This window comes from Tachyglossus aculeatus, chromosome 24, assembly GCF_015852505.1.
Source record: "Tachyglossus aculeatus isolate mTacAcu1 chromosome 24, mTacAcu1.pri, whole genome shotgun sequence".
NCBI lineage: Eukaryota > Metazoa > Chordata > Mammalia > Monotremata > Tachyglossidae > Tachyglossus > Tachyglossus aculeatus.
This window is the reverse complement of record NC_052089.1, coordinates 26663589-26681790: the sequence shown is the minus strand read 5'-3', so window position 1 is coordinate 26681790 and position 18202 is coordinate 26663589.

The window sequence follows — 18202 nt, the reverse complement described above, 5'->3', positions numbered from 1 at the left end:
GGGAATGTGTCAGTCTGCTATATTGTGCTCTTCCAGATGCTTAGAACAGTGCTTTGTATACAGGAAATGCTCAATAAATATGACCGCTGTTGGGTAGGGACCCTCTCTATATGTTGCCAACTTGTACTTCCCAAGCACTTAGTATAGTGCTCTGCACACAGTAAGCGCTCAATAAATACGATTGAATGAATGACCGAATGAATTGAATGAAAGAGAGAGTCCAATAGTTAAAGATTTCTCTTTTAAACTCTTATTTTTCCCACTTGCATTCAGTGGCTGTAGCTGTCCATGACCTTGAAAAAGGGCTTCAGTTCAAATAAAGAAAAAGTGAATGGAAACCAAATAAGAAATAAGTTCCAAGGTATATTTTTATGAATGTTACACATCTAGATTAGGCCAATTGCAGCAATGGTATTTACTGAAGGCTTTCTGTTTACCGACCACTGAACTAAGCGCTTAGGCGAGTGCTCTACAACAGAGCTGGTGGGTTTGATGTCTTCCAAGAGGAGCTTACCATCTAAAGGGTGAGACTGACATTAAAAGCAGAGGGCGGATGATGTCTTTTCAGTTGGGTACTATGTTTCAGCCTTTCCAAAACCCAACACACATCAGATAACAGCCGTTCTCCATAAGGCAGGATCGGAAAACCCAGATTTCCAACTCCCACATCCCGGGGGAAGCTTCTCTCCCTCAGAATTTGGTACATCTGCTCTGAGCAGTTTTGACAGTCCAACGTCTCACCTACTCACTGACATTACCTCTGAAAGTAGGATGACAGTTTTTACAAGAACGACAGTTTTTTTAACACAGGGCAATGCAGTGTTATTCATTTTCTCCCGTTAGCATTATTGTCATAGAGACACAGGGAATTCAGGGATTTTCCTAACCGTAAAAATATTTTGATGGAGTGGGTAAAGTTCTTTTAAAATTTCACCCGGCTTACGGATGAGCAACTCAAGCCAAATGACTTAGCAGTCATAACACTTGGACAAACCTGGATAGAACCATGTCTCCAGTAATGCAATTTTCAAACAACCGATAAAATATGTAATCACTCTTTTAAAAAGGCTTCACTGATTCATTACAAGGTGACAAATGAATTTCTTGGTATGATTTTTCAGGAAAATGACAGCATGTATTCAAAGGCTATTCCACAGGAAATAAAAATCAAGAAAAAATGGACATGAGCCATAGCATTCCTGGTCTGCAACCAAAGATCCATTCAGTTATGATTATTATAATCATTATTATGGCATTTGTTTCCTATGTGCCAGGGACTGTACTAAGCACTGGGGTAGATAAGCAAATCGGGTTGGACACAGTCCTTGTCCCATGTGGGGCTCACAGTCTCAATCCTCATTTGACAGGTGAGGTAACTAAGGCACAGGGAAATGTAGTTAAGTGACTCGCCCAAGGTCACATAGCAGAAAAGTGGCAGAGGTGGGATTAGTCAGTGATATTTATTGAGCACTTATCCTATGCAGAGCAGAACATGGCCGGGAACTCCCTTCCTACTCATTCCTGACAACGACTCTCCCCGACTTCAAAGTCTTATTGAAGACACACCTCCTCCAAGAGGCCTTCCCTGATTAAATCCCTTCTTTCTGCTTCTACTCCCTTCTGCTTTGCCCTAACTCACTCCCTTTATTCATCCCCATCCCCACAGCACTGGTCTACATAACTGTAATTTTATTTATTTATTTATATTGATGTCTGTCTCCCCCTCTAGCTTTTAAGTTCATGGTTTTAGACTGTGAGCCCACTGCTGGGTAGGGACTGTCTCTATATGTTGCCAACTTGTACTTCCCAAGCGCTTAGTACAGTGCTCTGCACACAGTAAGCGCTCAATAAATACGATTTATGATGATGATGGTGGGCTGGTACTGCGTCTGTTACATCGTACTCTCCCAAGTGCTTATTACAGTGCTCTGCACCCAGAAAGCACTCATTAAATATGATTGACTGACAGAGCACTGTACTAAGCTCTTGGGAGAGTCTATCAACAGTGTTGGTTCTTTGCCCACAATGAGCTTACAGTCTAGAACTTACAGCCAACAATATTAGAACCTGAGAAAACCTGGCAAAATTTTCTCCAACACCTTTTTCCTCTACGATTTTGAGTTTACACAAGAGTTCCCACACCAAGTGTCACACCTGGTCATCCGGTTATAATAAAGCAGGAGCATATCTGGGAGATAATCACAAAACCTGCCAGTGCAAGCGCAACACTCAGGGAAACGGATCCTCAGATGCTTCCCTTAAGTCAAATCTGTTTAAGGAAAAAAGCCATTTATAGACTGCAGAGTTCCGGAGAAGTTGTTAGTATAGTTCAGTGGAGCCCTCTAAAGTAACGGAAAATAATGCAATTTTTGAAATGGGTTTTTTCCTCCGCAACATGCATTATGGAAATTGGTGCAAAATAAATTTGTCAATAGGCTAGAGACTATATAGTTATGAATATATTATATTGAATAATTCAGCAACCACTCAGAACATTTAATCTAAGTATTCAAAGAATAGCATTTTTTTCCAACTGATGCTTTTGGGTGGGTTTTTTTTTTTTCCTTCGCAGTGTAAAAATCAAGTCTTCTGCATGCTTTAATAAACACGCTCCTTAAGAATTCCAGATTTGAATTTGTAAGGGCCTGGGGAGATGGAAGTTTATTTAGCCAGGAGAAGAGAAGCTTGAGATGAAGTGGTATGTGTGGAGATGAATGGAGGGTTTTGGGGGGCTTAAATAGTCTTCCTTAGCTGGCAAAGGAAAGTCAAACACCATCTCTTTAAAAGTGTTATGATCAAGTAATAATCAATCGATCACATTTATTGAATGCTTAGTGAAAATAGCACTGTTCTAAGATCTTGGGAGAGTACAATATAATGGAGGAAGTGCTTAAATGCCACTAAAAAAAAAAATGAGTTGCTAGTCAAGTACCCTGCCGACAAAGAGCTTACATTCGTATTTTCTGAGCACCTACCATAATTGTGGTATTTGTTAAGCGCTTACTATTTGCCAAGCACTGTTCTAAGCGCTGGGGGAGATAAAGAGTAATCAGGTTGTCCCACATGGGGCTCACAATCTCAATCCCCATTTAACAGATGAGGGAACTGAGGCACAGAGAAGCAGCGTGGCTCAGGGGAAAGAGCACGGACTTTGGAGTCAGAGGTCACGGATTCAAATCCCAGCTCCACCACTTGTCAGCTGTGTGACTTTGGGCAAGCCATAACTTCTCTGGGCCTCAGTTACCTCATCTGTAAAATGGAGATGAAGACTGTGAGACCCCCATGGGACAACCTGATCACCTTGTAACCTCCCCAGCGCTTAGAACAGTGCTTTGCACATAGTAAGCGCTTAACAAATACCATTATTACTATTATTATTATTATTATTATTATAAAGTGACTTGCCCAAGGTCACACAGCAGACAAGTGGCGGAGGCAGGATTAGATCCCACAACTCCGGGCTCTTTCCACTAAGCCACGCTACTATGTACAAGCACGATATTAAGCACGGGGAGAGTACAACCAAAGAGATGTGATCCTTGTCTTCGAGGAATTTATAGTCGGGGCTGAGGGAAAATGGTGAGATGGAGGCTAAAATATACTGCAAGCAGGTGGCAAAAGGGAAGGGAAAAATAGAGGTGTGGATGAGTAAGTGCTTACATCATCCCTCACAGCTCCATAGTCTTAACAGAGCTGTGTGGGACAGGAAAAATCTCCCAGTAAACTAATTCATGGCCCAAAAACTGCCACTAAAAGGGAAAAGTTGCAAATGATTTCTTCATGGATGAGGAAGTTTGGACTAAATCATCAGGAAGCAAAAAAGCTGCGAGTACACGCCATGAGGTGCTAGATGGGTTTCAGGATAGCCTAGTCAGTGGATACAGCACAGTGCAGAAACTCAAAAGGACCTGGGTTCTAATCCTGCCTCCACCACGTCTGTGTTTCTTTGGCCAAGGCACTTCAGTTCCTTTGCGACAATCAATCAATCAATCAATCGTATTTATTGAGCGCTTACTATGTGCAGAGCACTGTACTAAGTGCTTGGGAAGTACAAATTGGCAACACATAGAGACAGTCCCTACCCAACAGTGGGCTCACAGTCTAAAAGGGGGAGACAGAGAACAGAACCAAACATACCAACAAAATAAAATAAATAGGATAGAAATGTACAAGTAAAATAAATAAATAAATAGAGTAATAAATATGTACAACCATATATACATATATACAGGTGCTGTGGGGAAGGGAAAAAATGGGGATTAAGACTGTGAACCCCAAGTGGGTCAGGAACTGTATTGATCACTTCGGAAAGCACAATACAATGCAGTCAGATACAATTTCTGCCTGGAGCTGACAGTCTACAGGATACTATTTTTATGGTATTTAGGAAGCACTTACTTTGTTGCCAGGTATTGTACTAAGCGCTGGGTGATCTGGCTAAATAAAGAAGGCTGTCTTCCTAGGCTCATTACAGAAAGAGAGGAAAGTTGTTCATCTGTTGGGCAGGCTTGGAAATCCTCCGAGTCTTTGACTTTGCTACTTGAAACTGAAGAGGAGAGAAGGAGACACAGCCAGAACATTTGTCAACAGAACCAGATTTTCTGAGGCTATTTAAAGGAGCGGATCAGTCTCTTGTTTGGCTTCAGAACGAAAAACACTTCTGTAGAGTTGCACAGGGCTCTACTTGATGGGGAAAAACAAGTTAAAAAAGCTTCCCGACATCTAAGTTTTATCTGAAGATCAAGGCCGGGCTATTGACCTGATAGAGGGGGATGACAAACTTCGGGAATCTGGCTTTCACACTTACCACTGATAGTGCTTTCAAAAGAGGAGTATGCTATTTAGAGTTGGCGTGGTTGCTTATTCCGATTTTCAACCTCTTATGAAACATACTCTGAGAATGTAATCTGACATTGATATTCACTGGGTATTTACTATGTGCAGAGCACTGTCCTAAGGGCTTGGGAGAAGATAGTATAATCAAATTGGCAGATACGTTCCCTGTCTGGAGTCAATTCTTCCAGAAGGAAGGGAGCTTACTTCCAAAACCAAGCCCAAAAGGGAGCAAGAAGAAAATAAAGGTGGAACAGCCTTGTCTTTGAAATACATATTGCGGTGGACTCAAATGGACCCAATATGAACACAAACGGAAAATGAATTCTTTCAACTCAGGTGAGAAGCAGCATGGCCTAGTAGTCAAAAGGACCTGGGTTCTAGTGACATCTCTGCCACTTGTCTGCTGCGTGACCTTGGGCAAGTCACTTCACTGTGCCTCAGTTACCTCATCTGTAAAATGGGGATTCAGATTATGAGCCCCATGTTGGGATTGGACTGTGTCCAACCCAATTAGCTTGCATCTACCTCAGTGCTTAGTACACTGCCTGGCACAGAATACGTGGTTAACACTGTTAAAAAAAGTAATAAAATAGCAACACCATCCAATGCCTTCCATTCCTAGGCTAGAGGAATATCAGTGTAAAATTCCCCCCATATTACCTCCTTCCTTTCCCCACAGCACCTGTGTATATGTATATATGTTTGTACATATTTATTACTCTATTTATTTATTTTACTTGTACATATCTATTCTATTTATTTTATTTTGTTAGTATGTTTGGTTTTGTTCTCTGTCTCCCCCTTTTAGACCGTGAGCCCACTGTTGGGTAGGGACTGTCTCTATATGTTGCCAATTTGTTCTTCCCAAGCGCTTAGTACAGTGCTCTGCACATAGTAAGCGCTCAATAAATACGATTGATGATGATGATCAATGTAAAATTCCCCTCAGGGAGTGAATTCCCTTAATCCATTCATAGTAATGGCATTTATTTATTGGAGAAGCAGCATGGCTCAGTGGAAAGAGCATGGACTCGGGAGTCAGAGGTCATGGGTTCTAATCCCGGCTCTGCCACTTGTCAGCTGTGTGACTTTGGGCAAGTCATTTGACTTCTCTGTGCCTCAGTTCCCTCATCTGTAAAATAGGTATTAAGATTGAGCCCCACGTGGGACAACCTACCTTGTATCTGCCCCTCCCCAGTGCTTAGAACAGTGCTTAGCACATAGTAAGTGCTTAAATGCCATTATTATTATTATTATTGCCCTCAGCCCAACAGAACTCATTTGCAAATCCTCACACTTTACCCCTTTCCCAATCTTTAATTCAATGTCTAACTCCTCTCAAGACTTTAAGCTCCTTGTGGGCACAGATCATGTCTGCCAACTCTGTTGGACTGTACTCTCCCAAGTGCTTAGTACAGTGCCCTGCACAAGCACTCAATAAGTATCTCTGATTGGTTGTGATGGACAGCACCAAAAGCTTAATAAAGTTACACAAAGAGACTCAGCACCTCCCCACAAAGAGCTGACACTATCAGTTCAGACAGACATAACATTTATGGCTTCATTTATCAGGCAAACAGCTAACACAACAGTCTGATGGGAGAATGTTTATTTGCCTAGAGCAGAATAGAGTTAGTTACAGGAAGATATTTTCAGCCTCCTGGATAGGACTGAACTTGAAGTCAAAGCACATGCATTTGGAGAAGGAAAAGACTGGGTCAGTTTCTTAAGGGCTAGCCAGAGACTGGGGATAATAAAACTGGACACAGTCTCTGTTGCCTGCTGGAATCACAACCTAAGCGGGAGGGAAAACAGGTTTCTTATCACTGATTTATATAAAAAAAAATAAATGGAGGCAGAGGGAGGTAAAGTGACTCACCCAAGGTCACACAACAAGTTTAGAGCTGGGACTAGAAGCAAAGTCTCCTAATTTCTGGTCATGTGTTCTTTCCACTGTACCATGCTGGACCCGTTTTGGCTGACTGGAAAAACGAATTTGTGGGTTCTAGTATTCCAGGGTACATGCCTTGGCGATCTATCAGTACTATCGATTGAACAGTTACTGCATGCAGAGCATGGTATTAAGTGTTTGGGAGGGGAGAGTAGAATAAGTAGAAAACACCCCATCCCCCAAAAGGGAAAATGACCCTACTTACCTTTAGTTCCTTTCATCAGGGTTCACCATCTTTCATTCATTTATTCATTTAATGGCATCTAATGAGCCCTTTCTGTGTGCAGAGCACTGTACTAAGCACTTGGGAAGTACAAGTTGGCAACATATAGAGATGGTCCCTACCCAACAACGGGCTCACAGTCAAGAAGGGGGAGACAGACAACAAAACATGTGGACAGGTGTCAAGTCATCAGAATAAATAGAAGTAAAGCTAGATGCAGATCATTAACAAAATAGAATAGTAAATATGTACAAGTAAAATAAATAGAATAAATATGTACAAATATATATATACAGGTGCTGTGGGGAGGGGAAAGAGGTAGGGTGGGGGGGATGGGGAGGAGGAGAGAAAAAAGGGGGCTCAGTCTGGGAAGGCCTCCTGGAGGAGGTGAGCTCTCAGTAGGGCTTTGAAGGGAGGAAGAGAGCTAGCTTGGCAGATGTGTGGAGGGAGGGCATTCCAGGTCAGGGGTCGACGGTGGGACAGGCAAGAACAAGGAACAGTGAGGAGGTCAGCAGCGGCAGAGGAGTGGAGTGTGTGGGCTGGGCTGGAGAAGGAGAGAAGGGAGGTGAGGTAGTAGGGGATGGACAGCCTTGAAGCCGAGAGTGAGGAGTTTTTGCTTGATGCGTAGGTTGACTGGCAGCCACTGCCGATTTTTGAGGAGGGGAGTAACATGCCCAGAGCGTTTCTGCACAAAGATGATCCGGGCAGCAGCATGAAGTATAGACTGAGGTGGGGAGAGACAGGAGGATGGGAGATCAGAAAGGAGGCTGATGCAGTAATCCAGTCGGGATAGGATGAGAGATTGAACCAGCAAGGTAGCGGTTTGGGTGGAGAGGAAAGGGCGGATCTTGGCGATGTTGCGGAGGTGAGACCGGCAGTTTTTGGTGACGGATTGGATGTGAGGGGTGAACGAGAGAGAGGAGTCGAGGTTGACACCAAGGTTGGGGGCTTGTGAGATGGGAAGGATGGTAGTGCCGTCTACAGTGACGGGAAAGTCAGGGAGAGGGCAGGGTTTGGGAGGGAAGATAAGGAGTTCAGTCTTGGACATATTGAGTTTTAGATGGCGGGCAGACATCCAGATGTAGATGCCTTCATCTTTCTGAATACATTTCACAGCTCTACATAAGGCCCGAAAATTAAAGCAAGTCGATCCACATATTTGTGGCTTCTAGAAAACATTCGCAAAACTCATGTTGAAATAACACATTTCTCAATTCTATTTACAGGCAATTAAATCTGACTTTTCTTTGTGGAGCTAACTCCTGGAGAAACAATGGGAGGATTTTCAATGACATTGTCTTTTAGAAGTAAATTATTTAGACTTGAATTACATAGAAAAATCTTGTGGCAGTGTGTGTGAGTCTCATCAATACTGAATTATTTCATTACGATTGGTGAATGCACATACAATAAGTAAATTAAAATAGTTGAATGAGACACAGATGAGGCACAAAGCTGAAAAGGATTTCAAGTGACAATAAATTATTTTTTTCTTCACTGGGAATTTTCTTCCAATGGCAGACACAGTCTGTGTCTCAGGTGGGGCTCCAGTCAATCTCCATTTTTGGCGTTTGAGCTAAATGGAGCACAGAGAAGTCAAGTTCTAATCCGACCTCCCCCACCTGTCTGCTGTGTGACCCTGGGCAAGTCACTTGACTGGGCTTCATCTCATCTGTAAAAAGGGGATTAAGACTGAGCCCTATGTGGGACAGGGACTGTTTCCAACCCTAATATCTTATACCTACCCCAGCACCTAGAACAAGGCCTGGCACATAGTAAGCACTTACCAAATACCACAATTATTATTATAATTATAGCTTCCCAACAGCTCTTCAATGCTTTCCTACCCCCTGAACACCTAAATCTTCACCAAGGTGAATGGGAGATTGACAGATTGATTGATGAGCGGTAAGAGGTGTGCTTACAGTGCTCTGCACACAGTAAATGCTCAATAAATATGACAATGAATGATAGAGTGCAACATTGTAGGGACATGAATGGGAAGGGTGTCTTGGAAGGAAATTCACAGTAAATCATGGGCAAAGAGTCCTCAAACTCCCTTGGGAAAAGGATAAAGGGTAGATTGTAAGCTTGTCATGGGCAGGGAATGTGTCAACCAACTACGCTGCACATTCTACTCTCCCAAGTGCTTAGTATAGTGCTCTGCACTCAGTGAGCGCACAATAAATACAACTGACTGATGTGTGATACTGCACCTTGATGTCAAGCCCTGGAAATATCTCCCCCATCACATCCAACATTCCACCACCCTTTCTACCTCCAAAACCTTCCTAACATCAAATCTCCTCCAAGACGCCTTCCCCATTTCCCTTATCTGCTCTCCCCAATCGCCCATGCACTTGACTGAATACCCTTTGAGCACTTGAATTCTCATGCAAGGCCCACACCACTTAAGTTCAACTTTATCATCTTCCATTTCCCCTGTCATTTAGTTTAACATCTGTCTCCCTCTGTAGATGGTAAGCTACTTGCGGAAGGGAACATATCCACCAACTGTACTGTATTATACTTTCCCAAGTGCTGAGAATAATATTCTCAATTTTTCTGCAATAAATAGCCTTGATCAATTCTTTCAACCTCACTCTTATGCTGAGCCCTGACTCTCACCTTCCATTTTTTTAATGGTATTTGTTATTATTATTATTATTATAAATAATAATAATAATGGTATTTGTTAAGCACTTACTATGTCCAAAGCACTGTTCTAAGAACTGGGGAGGTTACAAGGGGATCAGGTTGTCCCACAGGGGGCTCACAGTTTTAATCCCCATTTAACAGGTGAGGTAACAGGAACAGAGAAGTTGTGACTTCATTCATTCAGTCGTATTTATTGAGTGCTTAGTGTGTGCAGAGCACTGTACTAAGCACTTGGGGAGTACCGAAAGTTACACAGCTGACAGTTGGCAGAGCTGGGATTTGAACCCATGACCTCTGACTCCAAAGCCCAGGCTCTTTCCACTGAGCCACGCTGCTTCTCATTTGTTAAGTGCTTACAGTCTGCAAGGCACTGTACAAAGCACTTGGGTAGCTACAAATTAATCAGGTTGGACACAGTCCACGTCCCACCTGGGGGTCACAGTCTTAATCCCCATTTTACAGAGGTAACAGGCACAGAGAATTTAAGTCATTTGCCCAAGGTCAGACAGAAGGCAAGGGGCAGAGTCAAATTAGAACCCAGGTCCTAATGACTCTCAAACCTGCACTCTCCCACTAGATTCCAGGCTGTGAAGCAGTGTAACTCCCTACCCCTTCACAGGGGACAAAACTACCACCACTCTATTCCTTTCCTTCACCTAACTTTATGGTCACTGTAGATAACACCACTATCCTCCCTCTCAAGCCCGTAACCTTGTTGTTATCCTCTCTCTCTCTCTCTCTCTCTCTCTCTCTCTATATATATATATGTAATTTATTTATCTATTTATTTATATTAATGCCTGTCTCCCCCTCTAGACTGTGAGGTCATTGTGAGCAGGAATTGTCTGTCTGTTGTTATATTGTGCTCTCCCAAGTGCTTAGTATAGTGATGACTTGACACCTGTCCACATGTTTTGTTTTGTTGTCTGTCTCCCCCTTCTAGACTGTGAGCCCGTTGTTGCGTAGGGTACATGTTGCCAAATTGTACTTCCCAAGCGCTTAGTACAGTGCTCTGCACACAGTAAGCGCTCAATAAATATGATTGAATGAATGAATGCTTTGCACATGGTAAGTGCTCAATAAATATGATTGAATGAATAAATCTGCAGGGAAGCAGCATTTTTTAGTGGAAAGAGCACAGGCTTGGGAGTCACAGGACCCAAGTTCTAATCCTGCACCCGCCATTTGCCTATTCTGTGGCCTTGCGTGAGTCACTTCACTTCTCAGTGCCTCAGTTACCGCATCTGTAAAACGGGGATTGAAACTGTGAGCTCTAAACGGGGCATGGATTGGGTCCAACCTGATGAGCTTTTATCTACTGCAGTGTTTATTACAGTGCCTCAAACACAGTAAGCTTTTAAATACCATAAAAAAGGAGCAAGTGCTCAAATACGGTCAGTTGCTTAATACAGAGGACCCAGGGATTCTAGACAGGCCACCCTAAGGGGACTGGGAGCGGACCACGTTCTGGAAATTTCTGCCATTTAAGCATCATCTCACCCTTTTGCTGTAAGCTCGTTGTGGGCAGGGAATGTGTCTACCAACTCTGTTGTACTGTCCTCTCCTCAGTACAGTGGGTTGCACATAGTAAGCACTCAAAAAATGCCACTGATTGACTGAGAGTAAACTCTGGAGCCAAAATAAAACTGGAGGGGTCTGAGGCAATAGTCCTGGGCACAGATTTCTATCTGGAGGTGACTCGCCACCTGATCATACAGCAATTAGTTTCCACATCACGTGCAGGTAGGTGATTCCGGGCCTGTCAGAACAAGTTAGCTTCACTTATCTTGCGCTTCCGTTCACAGCTCCAAAGGTGGAGAGCCAAGAGCAACATCCTAAACAGAGGAAATCGCAATAATAGAGTGAAACCAGAAAGCACGTTAACTTCTAATGCCTGCGGAAGAGAATGGGCTTTACGGTTCTTGAATAAAATGAAAATGCCATGCCCGTGTCTAGCTGCCCCGCTCCCAAAAGTGGAGATCCCACCCAGAGAGGGAGTGGGCTTAGGGAGAGCAAAAGAAAACATCTGAAGGATGAAAATGTTTTCAAGGCGCCGAATACTCCACACAGGCCTTCAACTCAATTAAATTTCTTAATGTCGAAAGAAGATGGGTAACAGATGGTGGGAGAAGGCTGTGAGGAGACCTCAAGCAGAAAATGGAAAATTAGGGAGGGAAAATGAGCTCGGTGGACAGAAAAGAGGAGCGGGGGAATTAAAAAATAAAAATCATTTTCTTTTCCCTCACCAGGAACAAGCCAACTTCATCTTTCACTCACTCATACACTATTCTGGGTCTTGTGACAAAACAAAACAAAAAAGGCATAAACACTGCTCTTCAAAAACAAAGAAACAAAAAAAACCTGATTCTTAAAGCACAAAGGAATGTTCTTCAAGGACAAGAAATTAGATGGATTAATCAATCATATTTAATGAACCCTTACTATATGCAGAGCACTGTAGTTAATACCTTGGGAGGGCAATAATAATAATAGCATTTACTATGTGCAAAGCACTGTTTTAAGCTATGGGGACGTTGCAAGGTGATCAGGCGGTCCCACAGGGGGCTCACAGTCTTAATCCCCATTGTACAGATAAGGGAACTGAGGCACAGAGAAGGTAAGTGACTTGCCCAAAGTTACACAGCTGATAAGTGGCAGAGCTGGGAATCGAACCCATGACCTCTGACTCCAAAGCCTGTGCTCTTTCCACTGAGCCACATACTTGTCTGCTGTGTGACCTTGGGCAAATCACTTGACTTTTCCATGCTTCAGTTACCTCATCTATAAAATAAGGATTGAGCTGTGAGCCCCATGTGGGACAGAGACTGGTACTGATAATGATGCCTGTTCACTTGTTTTGATGTCTGTCTTCCCCCTTCTAGACTGTAATCCCAGTGTGGGCAGGGATTGTCTCTATTGCTGAATTGTACTTTCCAAGTGCTTAGTACAGTGCTCTGCACACGGTAAGCGCTCAATAAATATGATTGCATGAATGGATGCTGTAGAGTTGTGGGTGGGGCATATATTAAATAACCAAAAGACACTGGAGCTCTCTGCATGGTCCCCAAAAGGATGCATACATGAAGGATGCTTGTTGGTATGGAGGGCATTTGATTGGGAACATGAGCTATAGCTTCAGGAACTCTGTGTGACCTTGGGCAAGCCACAAACTTCTCTGTGCCTCAATCTCTTCTGTAAAATGGGGATTAATAATAATAATATGATGGCATTTATTAAGCGCTTACTATGTGCAAAGCACTGTACTAAGCGCTGGGGAAGGTTACAAGGAGATTAAGACTGTGAGCCCCATGTGGGGCAACCGGATTACCCTGCATCTGCCCCAGTGCTTAGCATATAGTAAGCGTTTAACAAACAAATACCATCATTATTAAGACCAAAGGCGGTTGAGAGGAATAAAAGTAGGTTTATGATGGGTTGTCCTGATGTGGTAAGAGAGGGGGATGGAATTGGGAAAAAGGAGAAATTCTGAAGGAAGACATTCTCCATTTGATTTCTGGAAGCCAGGAAGTGGGTGCGAGTGAGGCAGTGGGGGAGGGATTGTAGGCCATAGAGAGATGGGTCAGAAGCACAGTGAGTAGCTAAACTGGAGTAAGTGACCCCTGCAAACTTGGGGCACACAAAGAGTTTAGATAAAGATAAGCCAAGGGGCTCACTTCAAAATGTGACAAAAGAACGAATAGCTCATTTCCTCCATTATTGGAGATCAAAGCAGGGGAGAAAGGAGAAAAAAAAAATCAGCAATTTTGCAAGTAGCTTTTCCAGTACATTTACGGTGTGATAGGATTGTTCAAAACTGTAGTTGTGCTGTCATTTACCAACACACTTTAGTCGGTGGGGTAGACATTTAGTCTACACGGAGGATTTCTTGCCCTAGAGGGTGTTTCAGCATGCTGTCCAAACTCTTTTCAGTGGGTTTTATACCAATCAAAACAAATACCTCCATATCCAGGAGGGCACAAAGGGTTTATTCTCCTGAGAAACGGTATGCCATTTTTCCCTGCCAAATTTTTCATTCAGGATCCTTAATTCCAGATACTTCAAGCTCCACTAGATTTGCCTTGGAAGGAGGTTTCCATTGTCCTGGTTTGTCACAAAATGACTCTAATAGTTCACTTGGGTGAGCTAAAATGCACAATTCGGGGCCCGAAAGAAAATCCATGTTTCCATTGTAAGGCCGGGAAGATGTTGTGATTGTCTAACACCTCTACCTGACCTTAGAAGACGGATTGAATGAATATGTCATAAACTCTCTGGGATGAGTTCATTTCTGATGGGAAGTTGAGACTATTAGTAGAGGGCCACACTTGAAGAAAACATTGTCAGTTACAAGGAAACCTGAAGCTGTCACAAGTGAACTGGGAGTCGGGGGGACCGTGGGCCAGCTTGCCCGACTTTTAAGCCCTCACTAGGTCCCAAGCCCTGTACTACACGCTGAGGTAAGTGCAAGACAATTTGATCAGATACAGTCCTTATCACACACTATTGGCACAATAGAAGAAGAGAAAAGCAATGTTCTTATCCCCAATTTATAGAAGAGCAAACCATGGCCCAGAAATTTAAAATGACTTTTTTTTATGGTCTATTTTATGTGCTTACACATGCCAGACATTGTACGAGGCAGTGGGGTAGAAACAAGCTTATCGGGTTGGCTATAGTCCCTGTAGCAAGAGGGGTCCGCAGTGTCAATCCCCATTTTACAGACGAGGTGATAGGCATAGAGAGGTGAAGTGACTTGTCCAAGGTCACATGGCAGACAAGTTGTGAAGCGGGGATTAGAACCCAGCTCCTTCTGACTACGAGGTCTGTGCTTTATCCACTAGGCCATGCTGCTTCTCTGAAGCAGCCCTCAGACATCCTTTTTGCAATAGGGCTAAATTCTGTTTCATTTGTGGTGGTGTCATAAAACAATTCACTGTGGGAAGGGAATGTGTCTGTTTATTGTTACATTGTTTTCTCCCAAGTGCCTATTTATTGAGCACTTACTGTATACTAAGCATTTGGGAGAGAACAAGTGAAAAATAAACAGACATTCCCTGCCAACAGGGAGCTTACAGCCTAGAGCTCCTTGTCTTCCCTCCCAAACCTTGTCCTCTCCCTGACTTTCCCATCTCTGTTGACGGCACTACCATCCTTCCCGTCTCACAAGCCCGCAACCTTGGTGTCATCCTCGACTCTGCTCTCTCATTCACCCCTCACATCCAAGCCGTCACCAAAACCTGCCGGTCTCAGCTCCGCAACATTGCCAAGATCCGCCCTTTCCTCTCCATCCAAACTGCTACCCTGCTCATTCAAGCTCTCATCCTATCCCGTCTGGACTACTGCACTAGCCTTCTCTCGGATCTCCCATCCTCGTGTCTCTCTCCACTTCAATCCATACTTCATGCTGCTGCCCGGATTATCTTTGTCCAGAAACGCTCTGGACATATTACTCCCCTCCTCAAAAACCTCCAATGGCTACCGATCAATCTGCGCATCAGGCAGAAACTCCTCACCCTGGGCTTCAAGGCTGTCCATCACCTCGCCCCCTCCTACCTCACCTCCCTTCTCTCCTTCTACTGCCCAGCCCGCACCCTCCGCTCCTCCACCACTAATCTCCTCACTGTACCTCGCTCTCGCCTGTCCCGCCATCGACCCCCGGCCCACGTCATCCCCCGGGCCTGGAATGCCCTCCCTCTGCCCATCCGCCAAGCTAGCTCTCTTCCTCCCTTCAAGGCCCTGCTGAGAGCTCACCTCGTCCAGGAGGCCTTCCCAGACTGAGCCCCTTCTTTCCTCTCCCCCTCGTCCCCCTCTCCATCTCCCCGTCTTACCTCCTTCCCTTCCCCACAGCACCTGTATATATGTATATATGGTTGAACATATTTATTACTCTATTTATTTATTTATTTTACTTGTACATTTCTATCCTACTTATTTTATTTTGTTGGTATGTTTGGTTCTGTTCTCTGTCTCCCCCTTTTAGACTGTGAGCCCACTGTTGGGTAGGGACTGTCTCTATGTGATGCCAATTTGTACTTCCCAAGCACTTAGTACAGTGCTCTGCACATAGTAAGCGCTCAATAAATACGATTGATTGATTGATTGATTGATAGAGGGTGAAATGGCCATTGACAGAAATAAACAACTGACAGATATGTACATAGGGGGAGATGAATGAAGGGAGCAAGTCAGGGTGACTCAGAAGGGAGTTGAAGAAAAGGTAAAAAGGGCTTGGTCAAGGAAGGCCTCTTGGAAAGGAGCCTTGAATAAGACTTTGAAGGATGGGAGAATAATTGACCATCAGTTAGGGGGAGGCATTCTAGGCAAGAGGTTGGTAGAGACATAGACAAGATTGAGGTACAGTGAGAAGGTTATCAGAGGAACAAAATTCATTCATTCAATCGTATTTATTGAGCACTTACTGTGTGCAGAGCACTGTACTAAGAGCTTGGGAAGTACAAGTTGGCAACATATAGAGACGGTCCCTACCCAACAACGGGTTCACAGTCTAGAACTGTGAATGCCCAAAATGTGTGGGCTGGATTGTAGTAGGAGAACCACCAATGCACGCCTGTAGATAGTTTCTGGAGCATGAGTTATCAAACAGCTCTCCTCATTAATTATAATAATAATAGTGGCATTTGTTAAGCCCTTACTATGCGTCAGGCACTGTTCTAAGCACTGTGGTGGATACAAGCAAATTGGGTTTACAGTCTCAATCCCCATTTTACAGATGAGGTAACTGAGGCCAGACAAGTTACATGACTTGCCCAAGGTCATTTCCCCCTTTTTCCCATAGGCTGGAAGTAACACAAAAGATGAGAGCCCAACTTTCTTCACAGGTTAGAAGGAGGTGGCAACCAACCATCTCTTTGAAAACTCGCCTCCCACTTCAGCCTCCCTAGGCTTAATATTTTCGTCTAGATTTGGATAACCTGAACCTTTCTGGAAAATCAGGAGCCCGGTGGAAGGTTAGAGTCCATTAACCAGAAAACCCACCTTCCCCATGGGAAAAGGGTCTGAGGATCTGTGACCCTCTTTGGCAATACGGAAACTTACGATTAATTACATTTAAGACGTCTCCAAGTGTTCTCTTCATTTTACCAGGTGGATGAAATGGAAGAGAGTCGTCATGTCACTGCAATGTCCCCTGGTAACTGGTCTATACCTCTGGGCATACTGAACCTTCCTCCTTTGAAACTCGATTTTGCCACGTGCTTTCCGCAGTCAAAAAGAAAAGATTATCTAATGGCTAGAATCCGCTCTCCATCGCTCTTCACTGTGAAAATACGGCATATTCATAACTGATTCCATAATGAACCGCAGAGAATCATAATGGTTTAAAATGGCTTGCAGGGGAGATTTGGGGGAGGAATGTTCCGCCTTTGGCTATCTGAGCTTTCCCCCAAATCGGGTCCATTATGTTAATGAAGTTCTGCCCACCAATCCTGCGCTTGGTTGAATTCCCTGCAGATCAAATCCTGGATGTTCAATTGGCCTTCACGTTAAACTCCATTTCTTATAGTTCCAGATTTGAAAATAGTTTTCCAAACTCATTAAGCCCTTCAAACTTTATGGATTTTATGAGCTCAGGTTTCCTACTTCGGCCTTTATACTCCTCCTCAGAGTTAACACGCTTACCACTCTTCTTTTCACCAAATTCAGACATTACCAGTACTCCCACCCGAATCCTTGCCGATCCAGATTATATGTATAATCGAGTCTAATCGATTTAGACCTGTCTGCTGTGCGACCTTGGTCAAGTCCCTTCACTTCTCTCTGCCTCCGTTCCCTCATCTGTAAAATGGGGATGAAGAGTGTGAGTCCCTCGTGGGACAGGGACTGTGTCCAACCTGATTATCTTTGATCTACCCCAGAGCCTAAAACAGTGCTTGACATAGTAAGCGCTTAACAAGTACCGTAATTATTATTGATTTATGGTATTTATTTAGTACTGACTGTGTGCAGAGCACTATGTTAAGTACTTTGGGAGAGTCTAACACAAGGGAGTGAGTCCAATACAAGGGAGTTGGAAGGCATGATCCCTGTCCACAATTCGTTCATTCAATCATACTTATTGAGTGCGTACTGTGTGCAAAGCACTGTACTAAGCACTTGGGAGAGTACAACAGATACATTCCCTGCCCACAAGGAGCTCACAGTCTAGAGGGAAGGAGCAGAGTGAAAATTCTCCATAAAAGGAGCACATACTCAAAAAACACACACCCAACTTGTTTTAGTGCTCAAAGACGACGCTCCTGATGGTGAAAATCTCCAGGTGCCTCCGTGTGACTGAACAGAGCCCCACCATCTTCTCTGCACTGTGCATCCTTTACCTGTTCCTTGTTGCACGATAAACGTGCAAGATGTTTGCAGCATCTTGTGCAGTCTTTGTTTACACCTCTTCCTCCTCCACCTCTCAAGACCCTTCCCGAGCTAACAAGGGCAAAAAGTTAGGCAAAGATGAGATCACAGATTTTCCTCCAGGCTTATATCCAGTTCCTGCAAGCCCTGATGGACACATTCTTATCTTTTTG